This window comes from Leuresthes tenuis, unplaced genomic scaffold (assembly GCF_036924035.1).
Source record: "Leuresthes tenuis unplaced genomic scaffold, fLeuTen1.0.hap1 SCAF_8, whole genome shotgun sequence".
Taxonomy (NCBI): domain Eukaryota; kingdom Metazoa; phylum Chordata; class Actinopteri; order Atheriniformes; family Atherinopsidae; genus Leuresthes; species Leuresthes tenuis.
The window spans coordinates 14812271-14824386 of NW_027325362.1; positions in this window are offsets into that span (position 1 = coordinate 14812271).

Sequence of the window (12116 nt, forward strand, 5' to 3'; positions counted from 1 at the left end):
CATGAAGCTATTGCACGGAACAGACTTTACAATATGTGTTATATTAGATGTGGGAGACAGAACACAATGACAATAGAAAAGACAGAAAACAACATTTCACAGAACACTACAAGAAAGCAGAAGACACACCGGAAAAAATTGAAAATTAAATGAAAAAGCCCTGAAGAGCAACAACACAGAAAACGGGAACATTCACAAGAAGTAACTTTTCTGTCTCACAAATTTGAAACTTAGTTTGAAATGATGCAGGACGACAGAACTATTACAACAGAGGACTTTCATGTGACATAATTCTCTACATGATTTTCACTGTATCGTGGCATCATAATGTCCCTACAAACACTTAAAACACCACTCCGGTGCCATCGACCTCCTACCAGGGAATTCTGGTTTCTCTCCTGTCACAAACCAAATATGTTGCTCCTCGGTTTTGCATGAGGTGATATGTCATTATGATTCATCATTGTTTTCTGGGTTTTTTATGTCTTCTATAAAATGCATTTGCCTTTTTATTGTTCTCTTCTTGGTTTTGTAGTTGTATTTTATTCAAATGATGAGTCTTGTGAAATGTAGCTGTGTTTTGTCTGATGTTGCTGTTGCTGCGCACCACAGGACCACCACATAAACCCAATCTAACCTGAGTCTTCATGCCAGGATTTAATGATTCCTGTTATGGAAGGCAAGTCCCAGCAATGTTACTGTGTAAACAGATTTATGTCCCCACAACAAGATTCATGCAAGTACGCACACTTAAATAGGGCTTTCTGGTAATAAAACTTGTTTAAAATCTGGGCTGCTTTCATCTCTAAGCTTGAAGCAACGTTATTGTTGGACCTGTTGTGGTATGGTTCAAGAATGTTTGTGCATTCCACATCTGGCTTGTTTAATAGTTTATCTATTATAACTTTTTATCAAATATCTTTTTCCAAGTAACCATATTTTTTTTGTGTGGTTGAGCAGTTTGTCCCTCAACCCCCGATGTTTTTTATTCTTCTTCTTTTAACATTCTCTATTTCATCTCGTGCTCAAAATGAAAACATTTGATTTTCTGTGTGGACAGACTGCAGCTCTGATCTTTGAGTTTCACAATCATGCTTAACTTAAACCTCTAGAGTGTGAGCGCCTGTGTTACTTCATTCATTGGTGCCACTGCACTTATGTCTCTCCCCTGCTCCCTTTTACACACACACACACGCACACATACACTTATTCTCATACACATAAGCTGGGATATAGGTTTTGCCAGGGTCCTTCATAGATCAGCCTCCCCTGACAGCTCTCTTAAATGTCCTTGGCAGCCCCCCAACCCTGAGCCCTCGTTCTCTATATGTTCCTGCACCTTTTCCTCTTTGGCTGAGCCTCTGATGGATGCTGCCGTATTTCTTTGCAGCTCTTCTCCGGAATGCTCCCATAACCACAGGGCCCTCAGAGGGAAGACACAATCTGTATATACCCCATTAAATGTCACTTTGTGAATGAACATGTTTCTCCACCCTGGGCTCACCTCACAGAATGAAATGTACGTCATGGATATTGGGGTTAACCAGCTTCTTTAAAGTCAAGACAAATGTCTCCTGGATCCTGAGTTTAGCCATTATTACTGCTTGTATTTCTATTGTAACATCTTTCCTGTAAAACTGAGTTTAGAAGTTGAAAATGAATCACATGATCTTTTTCTGCAGTTACACTTTTTTTCCCTCCTAAATGTGGATATCCTCTTTATTGAAAAGAATTGCACTCAAAAAGCTTGCTTCACACATTGCATTCCTGTTTTTTAAGATCATGAGCTGTTAAACACACTCTCTTCTTTGCTATCAATCACATATTTAATTTAATGTATGAATATATGATTTATCTTGCTCAGGCAGAAGATATAAATCTATTTTGCAAAAAGGGGGGTAAGAGAGCTGATGTTCCCTTATTGATTGGCTGACTTAATAGTGTTTGTTCTTTATAGCTGATCTCAGGAAATAAAGCAAATAAATAGTTGAGAATGAGTGCAGTCACTGTGATGCTCACGAGGATGCGAGAGAGATTGAGTGTGGAGAAAGGAGCAGGAAGCAGAACAGCAGAATAAAAAATCAGATGGCAGGAAAACAGCTGAAACATCATAAAACTTAAGGATACATAAAGAATATCAGTCACAGCCATATTGTTAAGGTGGCAGTGGCGCAAATGATCATTTCAACTCATACACAAAGAACTTTTCACTTTCCCAAGTTTAACTGTGAAACCAGGTCATGAAGTCACATGATGTTTTGATCATTTTTGCATGTAGCTGGTTTGGAGTTAAAGGTTTGGAGCAATAATACAGTTTGCTTCCAGGTATCGCTGTCCTTTGTGTGTGCAAAAAAAAAAAAAAACATTTATTGACATCTTTGCTCAGTGCCATTTGTGACGGAACATGATGTTTCTTTGCAGACCCTGAAGCCCCATTGTCAGACATCAGTCTTGAGTCATGTCTTCGCTCTTAATGCATAATGTCAGGCCATCAGTAGCTCTAAGACAGTATTACAATTCTCAGAGGATTTGTCAAATTGATTTGAAAACCAGACAGTGGTTATTGCCCAGCATCAAGCTCTTCACAAGAGTCATGACTTATATTTGTTTTGACATGTCACATGAGGAGAAAGGAAAGAAATTTCTCTCTTACTTATCCGTGTTACATTAACAAAATCAAGTTGTAACCATAGACATGTTTAAATTTAAATTTCTATTTTTTTCTGCTTTCTTATTTGCCCCAGACTCCTAACTTTAATCATAACCCATTGAAGGAAACGTTAAAAAGATCTCTGAGCAGTGACCTCACCTTCCTCCAACTTGTTCCAAACAGAGGAGGAGTTGAGGGCATAAATCCAACCCATTAACCCACAGGTCTCTGATGACAGTTACCGCCCTATGGCTGATGTAAACCAAACTTCCTGTTTGGAGATGAAGAAGCCTGTCATATGGCTGGAGCCATCTCAGCCCCTGTCACCCTCCCTCTGTGATGCCCCGGCATTAATAGCAAATCGATTCTAAATGAGGAGCAAGAGAAACAAGCGAGGGGAAAAAAAGAATATGTTCATGTCCGGTGGACAACGCTAAAGGGCAGCCTAGTCTGAGGAAGCGACAGATGAGGATATTTTTGACATCCTTTGATATTTCTACAGCTATATTTAATTTGCTGAGAAAACAAGCAGAGGGTGATCAGCACAAGAAAGATGGTAGATTTAGAAGTGCTTAGTCTTAAAATACAGAGCACTTACAGTCATTCACATAACTTACACGACTAAGCAATAAACAAACAAGCTCTTTATTCTACACACCTCTTACTATGGACCACATGAGCTTTTCCCCAACGTAGCATTTTTTTTTAATTCCCTTTTTTAAAGTTTTGTTGTTGTTCACTACTGGAGACCTTGTCTTGTGACTGAAGCCATCCTGCCTACTAGCAACCCCAAAGGACCTGTTAATAGACATTAGGACAATGTTTCACCTCATCATTGTTGGAAATAAACTGATTTTGGTAAAAGGACTACATCATCTCAGTTGGTCCGAGCCACAGAGACCAGACAGAACCTGTGACAATACTAAAATAAATCAATGATGTGTTTTTTTGGCAGCACGAACAGTTAACATATTTTTCAAGATGTCGGTCAGTTTGTAATTATCAACATTTTTGGTATTATTATGTTAATTGGTATTTGAGGGTGTGGACACACAATATTAAACATATTTGCCTCGTGTTCTTCAACAAAGCTGCCTAAAGTGGCTTTGCATTGACTGCCAATGCTGCCAGCTTCGGTCAGCAAACTATCCCTCCTCCTGTGCTTCTGTCGCCATCTCCTCAGTGGGGTAATCAGGCATTCTCCTGCAAGGTAATTCCTGCTCAGGAGTGCATGTGGCCGACGCTGCGGAAATTCATTTTTTGGTTTAATTTCAGGCCTATTGATCGTGGAGCGGTTTACGACTGCATGACATCCATAATCACAACAATGGTATGACAGCGCAGATAAATAATGTGGCAAAGGCACGGAGAGAGGGGGTGGGTGGGGGTGAAGGGATGAAACGAAAGTAGAACTGAAAACAAAGAGAGAGCCAGGTTCAGTCTCATACCGCATTCTGTATTAATTACTGAACTCCACCCTACACCGTCAGCGGATTGATCTCTCCTCAGAGGCCATAAATTATTTTTCTTCCCAAAGTTATCTGAAATCTGTTTGTTTAAGCACCCATTAAAGGATAGTGGCCTGTGCTCTGCGGTAATTACCAAAGCTACTGTAATATATATGATTATTAGGATTAGTGGAGCAGAATAAAGTTGCTGCAAAAAAAAATCATAAGAAGCCAAAGCAACAGTATGATTATGAGATTTTGCATACACTGTACTAAAGCTGTAGCTCAAATAAATGTAAGTTAATTTAGGAAGCAGTGAATACATACTGAAAAGCAACACATTTTTTGCCGCATTAACAGCTTAATTTGACAGAATATTATAGAAGCAGACAAAAAATAAACAGATCAGAGAGGAGAATGTCATGCAGCACATGTCAGCTTTGATGCTCCAATTATGTTCAATGCATCTTTAGCTCGAGGGCACCCTGATAAGCAAAACTTCACTGAGCAAACATTTAAATTGCAAACTTAGGAGCATGAAATTTATTTGTTCTGGCAGAACTATTAACCAACATGCCAATGGCTGTTTGATTTAAAATAAGACACTTGCACATTATTTTACACCTCTTGAAAGGTATTTGTAGAACTATGCACACATTCCTGTCACGATGTTGAGCCATTTCCCCCCCCAGTGAGCATAAATGCTTATTTCAGAGACCTCAGGGGCCTGTGTGGCAAGAATTTGTGTGGGCAGAAACTTTAAGAGAGTCAAGAGAGCTGTTTTAGGCCAGCAGCAGAGGCCACAGCAGGTCCTCTCCCTCCCGTAGGTGTTTACACATGGCAGACTTTCTGTATTACGTACCACAGCTTTGCTTAATTTTAAACAGCACAGTCACAGGTTTCAGGCTAGATTTTACATATAGAAATACAATGAAATGTGATTAACTGAAGTCTGAAATGTGACCTTTCGTAGTACACATGTATTTATATGATGATGTTGTCCAGTAAACAGTGGTGCCAGTAATGCAGCAGTGTGTAAAACATGCCTCTTCTTGTTGTTGGGTCTGACAGTTTGTGCTCATAAAATGTCTCAAGCCAGGAAGACGATAAGGATGCAGGGTTAATGCGGCTTGGCACACCGTTTTATTTGTACAGAGGTGGAGAAGTCCTGCTCCTCTCCTCCCTCTGGAGAGGCAGGGAGCCAAGTGGATACTGTTGCAGGACAGTGAGCAGTGAGCCACTAGAGGATGGTTTGCAGTACAGAGCCAACAGGCACGAGAAAGGAAACTGACCATTTTTATGATGGCCATTTCAAAACTGCATTATCATACAATCATTATTTTGCATAGTGTTCAGTCACAAAGTCTGCTTTGTAAGCACTAACTTTTGCAAGTTTTTAAAAAATTATAATAACATGTTGCTGAAAATTCCATCAAACTTAATCAATGAGCAATGTTACGCAGTGCGAGCCCCACCCAGAAAATTCTGAACCTCAGGGAATTTGTATCATCAAAGTAGAGAACTTTGGGAGGGACAACCAGATGAACCAGTACGGTTCCACAGAAATATGTAGAATGTGACCACAACATCTAAACACAGCTTTATGCTGAAGTACCACATAATGTTCTGAAACTGTCAGCATCTCAGAGTAACAAGTTTAGTTTGTGCAGCAAACTGTTTTGTTAGATTCAGGAAAACCTTGAATGCCATCCAGTGAATTCACAAATGTAATAAGACAAAAATAGCCTAGTATATAAAATAATTTGCTGTGATGTGAAAGAAGTACTTGTATCTCCAACTTTTTCAAAAGAATAGTGTTGTCCTCACTCGTGAATCTGGTAATCAATATATTGAAGGAGAATATTGTTGCTCTCTGTGGAATGTGCATGCACAGAATTAAATTTAGCTAACATTAGCAATATAAACATAAAGTCTTTATGAAGCTTTTGTACCTTAATGTACACAGTGTAATGGAGACCTATAGTTCCATCACCTTCACTGTGAAACTGTCTATACAGATATGTGTATTGATATGAATCACAAGTGATTGGAGAGCAGTGTAACTTCATAAGTACACAAATTCATTCATTTCTGTCTTCATTGAAATTTGTGAACAAAGTGAAATGTTGTAGTATTGAATACTTGAATTAGTACTTGCAAATATTTATTAACATGTTTTTGATACTTATTGCTACTTTGTTTTATCAAAAGTTAAAAAAGTATTTGCTTAGCAAAGTAATGGCCATGCTAACTCCAGGTTGTCAGGGAAGGTAAAAGCATGAAATAGAGCATCTGGAGCTAAACATGTCAGTGAGTTGGGGGAAGTAGTGGAGAAAAAATTGATGATATGAGTTCATGTCTAAGATAAAGTCTGGGAAAAACTGATGTAAAACATCAGTTGTTAACTATTTAGAACGGAGTCAGTGCCTGTTGGAGGCTCATTTCCTACAGAGCACGCTATGGAGTGAGTCGACCATTTGCTGTAAAAGATTTCAGCAGATTCTGATTTTCATCTACTATATCGTGCACAACAAACTCATCACATAGTTCATGCAAGGTAGTGTACAGAAGCTATTTACTACACCAGCAAAAACAGACCATCATCAGTTGTAGCCTGGAGCCAGCAGCTATGGAGCCAGTGATGCAAGCTAATGCTAACATCTTCAGCACATTAATGGGATTTTCCTACCAGTTGAGAATACCTGAATACAGCAGGTACATGTCTTAACCCTGAGGTAGCTTGTCTCTTTCTCTGCCTGAGTTGTAAGATTTGAGAATTTATTAGTAAAACGTGAAGATACCAACACCATATCTCACACTTAAGTTGTTTCGACTAAACAGTAAACATTTTAGATTTATGTTGTAATGTAACTCACTTCTGAAATATTTCCCTGAGAGCTTAAAAAAATAAATAAATAAATGGTGCCACCGTAACTCTGAAAAATATTTTTTTTGCTCTGAAATGATTGATTACTTGATTACATACTTGTGCTGTCTAACACCTCAGATTTAGCGTGTCCTGCTGCTGTTGGTTTACACAACATGTAAAATGCTTTATTATGAAGCTCCGCTGCATTCAGGTAGCGTCTGAAATGCATCAGCAACTGTGTGCCCCTATCCCTTACTGAGTCCTCTCTAAAGCGAGCACTACCATGAGAGAGGAAGTGAACATGTGGACAATCAGAACACAGTTGACACAGCTTTGTTCTTACAGCTGTGTGCACCATGTTACCGGCCTCTTATGTAGCTGTGATTACCAACCAGTGTAATGACATAGGTCTTATAAACCTTACCATTGACATTCCTGCTGTCACGTCACACACTGGTTGGCAGACTTGCTTTTTGAAAACACCAAACTCAACCTTTTAGCCATACCTTGAGAGGTTATGATTATTTTGCATGTTTTTCTGTGATGAAAACTTTTGCTGTGGCTGAGAATTGACAACTTTGCTGATATCATAATGTTTTAATCTAAATTTAGGGCTTACAAATTTAAACAATAATCTTGTTTTTCAAACCTGAACCTGAACCTGAAAGGAGGGTCTTTTTGGTTTTTGATATTGTACCAAACAAAAAGTAGTACAGTCACAAAGCAGATTATTTGTCACAATAAGTTTTTCAGTGATGCTGTATGTTGGCACTGTATATATCTTATTACTTGGTTCCTTTAATCTGTATTCTGGAGATTCTTTGCTGTTAAACAGATATGCTAAAGAATATTTGATAACAAATCAGTTTTTGTTGGGACCACTAGGAGTGAACTGTAGTACTATGACCCACATCAATGATTCACTACAGTTATTTGTATGTGAGGTAATACCCAGCCTGCTGTCTTTTTAAGGAGGGCCATTGACCCTATCATGGACACGACTTGCTAGGAGAAGCAGACTTTTCTTATCTGCATGCCCTTGGAGTATGCACACCTTGATATGCCACTGTGACTCTATCTTCATGCCAAGATGCTTCCAATTATACGAGCCGCTGGAGTGAGGCAGAGCGAGGATTTCTGTACAATGAAAACTGGTCCATGGGTGATGTGATCCTGCTCTTTTCTTTCCCCAAAGAGGACTGGTTTCTACACACGGATGGGAGTTTAAAAAAACAGCCATCTCTTCCCTTAACACCACCCAGTTCACCACTTTTCCCCAGTCTCATGACCCCATAAGGTACTGATTTATTTACCAAATGACTCAATAACCGGGCCTAATTTCTCCAACAATCAGCAACTATTATATCAAGTAAATTAGTACGTCACATTTTTTATTATGACTTGAGTTCCTGGTCTATCAGTCCTTCTTTGGATACCTCTATTTAAGCAGCATGATGTCACCACGCAGCCTGGCTAATGTCATCTGTCTGGACAGCCCTGTGGCTGACAGCAGGCTGTCATTCAACTGAAGTGACAGGCTTAACATTGGACAACCAGTGGGAAGTTATATGGATGGTGAGGAGATATGGAAACTTTGTAGTCTAAACTTACAAGTGTGTTTTCATAAAAGAATACTGTATTTTCCTGTCAAGCCTTCGGAAATCTGCCTCTTCTTGCTCTGTGACCTCAGTTCACTCATCCCTGGCTCCAACTGCTGATAATTTACGAAGGAATGACCACAGTTATTATGATTTAAATGGTAACTAACTGAATTAAAAGACTACTCTTCACACTTTTTTTTTATTTCCAATGTTACATTCTCAGTTAAATTTGATTTATTTGGTTATCCAGAAGAGGGCAGCACTTCTTTACCAAGCAATATTGTAGCCACTTCCAAAGTTCCATACGCTCTGCTTGGATTTAAAGCGGTGCTGTGTAATTCACTGAGGAGAGGCATGCAGACATAGTCGTAATCTTGAGTCTTTCCACATGGAAAAGAGCAGAACAGGCCACTCATTCAGCTTCTCATCTCTTTAATCTGATCTCCCCCAGTTCCCTATTTTAAAAAAAAAGCGATTCATGCTAAAACATTGCTTGTGAAATGCACTGTGATTTATGAAAACGCACAGTACAATTAACAGAAGACTTCAATCACTTCCAATTGTGATGCCGGCCGCCTTTCTTTGCTCTGACTTTCTGCCTCCCCTTTGCGCTCGCCTCGCTTCACTTTTTCGTTTCCCCCCTCTCCCTCTTTGCTCCTGCTCCACCCTATAATCACGCCGGTTCATGGCTCTCATTTGGAGTGGTATATATAGCAGTAATTGTCAGGGTGCAGTACGGAGACTGGGCAGAGAGTGTGTACTCTCTCACAGGGCTGTTTTGCAGTAAATCTCTAAAGGAAGAGGAGAGGATTGGGTTGTGGAGGAGCAAGGGTTATGTATGTGTGCAGGAACATATGCACACATGAAGACAATTTTATTTACACATAATGCTCAAATAACACAAAAAGCACATGGGGAACTAGATTAAATTTTATTAGCACATTAAGTAATAAAAGACATTTGCCAGCATTCGCTGCTTCTGTAAGTTACATATCACTGCTTATTCATTTATTTCCTTAATGGTACCAACATGAAAATTGAGTGTGTTTCATAATGCGTTTTTCCATCAAAACAAATGGACAATCACGCAACTGCATCCATTATTTAGGGAGGCTTCTACTTATTGGTGAACATCAACAGTGTCAGGTGATGAGCTTGGGCCTGTGTGTCAGGTTGTCCAGTCGTGATCCATGAAGGAGGCATACACATGCACCGCAGTTTAAACAGCCGAATCACTTATGAGAAGAAAAAAACAACACTATTTGTCATTCACATCAGGTTCTTGGATTACATAGCAACAACTCATCTCGCCACATTTGATAAAAAACAAGTCATGACACAAAAACCTGCCATGTGCCTTTCAGTGGAGAAATTCCTCCTCAGTAATCTGAAGTTTGATCACCAAAATCCCTCCTTGTGTCTGGCTTCCAAATAAACCATGGAACACTGCCTCCAAACAAGATGACGGCAAAACTTGTTAAGTCGTCTGGTTGTTTTTGTGTGTGCCTGTTGGGATGGGGGAGTTTACCTTATAGCTTGTATGGACAGGTCTGTCATTCAGACAGCACACACAGTCTCTCCATTGTGGAGCTGTCTGTGGTCCCCTTTGGGGCAGGGTGGGGTGACAGCGGGCCTCCTGAATAAAAACACATGCTACACACAGGAAGTGGGCCCACGAGGAGAGAAAATGACAACTGTGTGGCCAAGAGTTTATGAATGGAGTGTGCTCACATTTCCTCATCTCTTTCTTTCCCGAGATTTCTTTCTTTCTGTTATGATTCATCTCGACAGCGACTGAGTTTGCCCGGGTTTGATTGCGGAGGTGTGTCCACAGTTGAACTACACAAGAACTAGCCTTTCTGGAGATATAATCAAGTTCTGACAGATACAATCAGATTATCTTAAAGAAAACTCGAGACTCTGGTGTCTGGCAGCATGATAAGATCATTAAGATATTTTCCAAGGTAGCAAGTGGATTAATCTCTAACTTGCATTTTTGATGGAACATCCATCCATCCATTGTCTAAATTCTGTTCAGGGTTGCTGGAGCCTATCCCTGCTACCATAGTACAAGTAGCAGGGTACCCTTGACAGGTTGTTCCCCAATTAGCCCCACAGGTCTAATACAGAGTAAAGCAACCATGCACACTCACATTATACCCACGTTTAATAGAGACTCTCCAGTTAACCTAATATGCGTGTCTCCGGACCAGGGATAAAATCTGGGCACCCATAATAAACCCATGTTAATGGATACACTGTGCTGAAAGTTCATGAAAGGATCGTGAATGCATGTGAGTACACACGATGAACCCAGGTGCTCTGCTTTCAAGTGTTTCTTTCCTGTTTGCCTGGCAGCTGTTTCATCCCAGCAAGTGACCACTTCACAGCTCTGCTGTTTTCTTTCTGGGTGGATTTGTCAGCTGTGATCAAATCAGACTTTTGTTGAGAGTAAATTTTCTTTCCAGACATAGCTGATTACTCCACCCAGTTCTACCAGACCTGATATGCTTGAGTTCAGTCATTAAATCGTGGACACTGTTGTGTATTTTTGTTACTGGAGAAGTGAAGCAAATTCTCGGTTCCCAGGAAAAGCTGTATTTGCAAAGGGTTTATACACAGCACAGCAAACAGCTTGAAAGGCTTGTCTTTGGGCAGACAAGTTCCAAATGCTCTCAAGCATCTAAAGCATGAGCGCACAAGATGTCTTAGTAACCACTTTGGTCCAGTCAGTTCCTTTGAAACAACTCACATGTGTAATGGTGAGTAGCAGAAAAATTCAACATAAACCAGTCAGACACAATCTTAAAACAACTGAAGTGAATAACTTTGCTCAACAGGGTTCTTCTGGTACTTCGATGTTCTGTTTCTTCGACATGTAAAGCTCAGTGTATAACGGTGTATTTGTTGTCTTCATTCTGACAGAGAACAGTGAGCAGGTCCTGCACTGCTTTTCATCAGTTTTTGTACTGTGTTATGTATTAACAACAAGAACGAGGCAGGAAGGGCAGTTTAGTATGAGATTAAATTTTATTGATTCACAGTAATGATGAATGAATGGATTGGGATTCGACTCTGACTCAGCCAGTGTGTATCCAGTTATCTGAAACTCCCTTGGGGCAAAAATGTAACACAGCTGATCACCACCATTCCTTTAAATGTTTACCAGAAAAAGAAAAAAAGAAAAAACCATGTGGGTACAATTAGTTTTTGTAAGTGCTGCTGAAACAGCTCCACTTTTGGTGTCATCACAGCTAAAAGATAACTAAATCACATCATATGAAATGTATATTTGTTCTACTATTCAAATGAGGTCAAAGTCCCTGAGAGCACAGCTTTTTGTGAATATGAATATGACTGTAGACAAGCGCCATTAGATCACACTGTCAGCTTTAAAGACAAAAGTAAAACAAAAAAAAAAACTGGCCATTACATAACATAATCCCAGTACTATGTTCATAGTATGGGTACCAATACAGTAATATGATGAATATGAACCATCTTAAGTTATGGAAAGGCATATAATCTTAAATAACAAACAGAACAGA